Raw genomic sequence first — 3,343 nt, forward strand, 5'->3', positions numbered from 1 at the left:
TTTTTTAGGAATGAGTCGCACATGCTAGTTTAAAAGTTTTGTTAAATTCCCAAGTCTGTCACTGATAAAAGCCTTTTGTAGATTAGTAACTTGATCAAAACGGAAAAGTTATGTAACACCAATTGTTTATACTATCTTTGTTTCCATCTTGCATTGTAATAACACCCATCTTAACTCTATTTAAGACAAATCATTGCCAGATGGATTTCTGGCATTGATTGCATGATATGAAATCTAGTATAACTAAAAGTTTTTGGTTTTAGTAGCATATAAATCAATTTAGAAAAATATATGTATTTGAATATAAGATAAAGTTTTAAATTATTTGGCAATAGTAAACTAAACTTTTTTTTTGTAAATTTTTATTTTCTAAAATTTCATTGAGCTCTTTTGCAATAAGAAACAAGTTACAAAAAAATTAAGGTTTATTTACCCCAATTCAAAATTATTAGGAATATAATCATAGAGGTTGAAGTATTTAAAATATTGAACCCAAAATATTTTATTAGGTAAATTCATGAATGCTGAGCATTCACTGTTAAAATATACTAATACTATTGATAGACTGGTAGAAGCCTAAAATCAAATATTTATTAAATATTTATATCCATATCTTTTCATGGCTTGGTAATTCATTTCTCTAGCATTAAATAATATTCCATTGTTTGCATGTACTACACTTTATTTGACCTTTCACCTATGGAAGGATATCTTGGTTGCTTCCAAGCTTTTGTCAGTTATGAATAAAACTACTATAGACATCTTTGTGGGTATAGATTTCATCTTCTTTGGATGAATACCAAGAACTGCTACTGCTGAATCATCTGGCAAGAATATGTTTAGTTTTGTAAGAAACTGCCAAGTTGTTTTCCATTCTTTATTCTCAATAGACATGGAAGAACATTCCTGTTGCTCCACATCCTCACCAACATTTCGTGTTCTGTTGTCAGTGCTCTGGATTCTGGGTATGTACTGGTGTCTCTTTTTTGTTTTAATTTGCATTTTCCTGATGACATATGATGTGAAGCATCTTTTTATATGCTTATTTGCCATCTGTAATATTTTCTTTTGTGAGGTATCTGCTAAGGTCTTTGGCTCATTTTTAATCAGGTTTTTTCCCCCATTGTTGAGTTTTAAGGGGTCTTTGTGTATTTTTGATTAACAGTCCTTTGCCAGATGTGTATTTTGCAAATTTTTTCTCATAGTCTGTGCTTTGCCTTTTCATTCTCTTGGCATTGTGTTTCACAGAGTAGACATTTTTAAATTCAGTGCTTGTGCTTTTGTAGCTAAAGTTATTTCCAAAACCAAGGTCATTTAAATTTTCTTCTATATTACCTTCTACATGTTTCATGTTTAGGTTTATAATCCAATCTGAGTTAATTTTTGTGAAGAGTGTATGATATCTGCCTGGATTTATTTTTTTTTTTATTTTATTTTTTATTTTATTTTTATATTTTTACATTTAGCTTCACCATTACTCCAGAACCATTTGTTTAAAAGATTGTATTTTGCTCTCTTGTATTGCTTTTGCTTTTATATTAAATATAAAATATAATTGATATATATATATTCTGTTGCTTTAATCTAGTCTTTCTGTGGTATTACAATATCTTGCTTACAATTATCGTTATAGTAAACTTTTTTTTGAAGATTTTATTTATTTATTTGACAGAGAGAGAGAGAGATCACAAATAGGCAGAGAGACAGACAGAAAGAGAGATGAGGAGAAGCAGGATCCCTGCTGAGCAGAGAGCCCAATGCGGGACTCGATCCCAGGCCCCTGGGATCATGACCTGAGCCGAAGGCAGAGGCTTAACCCACTGAGCCACCCAGGCGCCCCATCGTTATGGTAAACTTTGAAGTCAGTCCTCAGTCTTTGTTCTCCTTCAACACTATGTTGACTATTGTGAGTCTTTGCCTCTCCATATAAACTTTAAAATAAGTTTGTTAATATTAAAAAAAAAAGAACTTGCTGGAATGCATTAATTGTATAGATAAACTTGGAAACCAGTGACCTCTTGAGCTTAGCAGGAGATAGACCATGGACATCAGTTGTCACAGTGGTGCCTCTGGCAGAACCTATTGCAAATCCCTAGGCAAAATGAGACCTCAAGGATCTGAGAGAATGTCTAAGAAGTACTTGATACATCCCTTGGGTATGGTTTATTGAAGTGTCCACCTGTCTGAAAGCTGGGGAATCTAGATAAGGGAGGGAAAATTAGTTATGATAAAACATATCAACAAACATCAATAAATTTTGTAAAACTAATTGTCATGGCTCATATACAATATGACCAACAGAGGGACCATCAGAAGGAAAGCATCAGTTATGTTTATTGTGAAATTTTTTATTCAAAATAAAGCAATGTGAGGGGAAGACACAATGAGAAAATTACCATTTTTTAAATGGTTAAACTTCTTACAAAATGGAATAGGTTTTATATTCTAAGTAGTATATTGAAAAGTAAAACATTGGGGCACCTGGGTGGCTCAGTGGGTTGGGCTGCTGCCTTCGGCTCGGGTCATGATCTCAGGGTCCTGGGATTGAGCCCCACATCGGGCTCTCTGCTCCACAGGGAGCCTGCTCCCTCTCTCTCTCTCTCTCTCTCTCTCTGCCTGCCTCTCTGCCTACTTGTGATCTCTGTCTGTCAAATAAATAAATAAAATCTTTAAAAAAGAAAAGAAAAGAAAAGTAAAACATTAAAAAATAAAATTTTAATTAAAAAATTATGTAATTAAAAAAAAGGTTAAAAATAGCAGAACCATTTTTCTTATAACTGGAAAATACATTGTATATATATCTATCAAAAATAACTTGTCATGGGGGCGCCTGGGTGGCTCAGTGGGTTAAAGCCTCTGCCTTCGGCTCAGGTCATGATCCCAGGATCCTTGGATCGAGTCCCACATCGGGCTCTCAGCTCAGCAGGGAGCCTGCTTCCTCCTCTCTCTCTCTGCCTGACTCTGCCTACTTGTGATCTCTGTCAAATAAATAAATAAAATCTTTTATAAAAAAAATTTTAAAAAATAACTTGTCATGTCTGGAATCAGGAGCATATGGAAAAAATAATATCTGAGGACAATACTTCTGCCATGTTTTGTGCCTTGTTAATATTTTTAAACAGTCAGGCAACTTTTAGCTTTATTGAAATACCTGCTAAGATACCAGCAGTGCCTTTTGGAGCCCTATGACTATAAAAATTAATTGCAAATATTCAAAATGTTTACTATGGTGTCACTATTTAGGGCCACCACCAAGTATGTTTCAGAAGTAAGCATAACTGTTACTCTTCCATAAGGCAAAAGGGCATATTTTCAGGAGTTCCATCTGCTGTACCAGGAGGTG

Source organism: Mustela putorius, unplaced genomic scaffold (genome assembly GCF_011764305.1).
Source record: "Mustela putorius furo isolate JIRA1106 unplaced genomic scaffold, ASM1176430v1.1 tig00000659_pilon_pilon_pilon, whole genome shotgun sequence".
Taxonomy (NCBI): domain Eukaryota; kingdom Metazoa; phylum Chordata; class Mammalia; order Carnivora; family Mustelidae; genus Mustela; species Mustela putorius.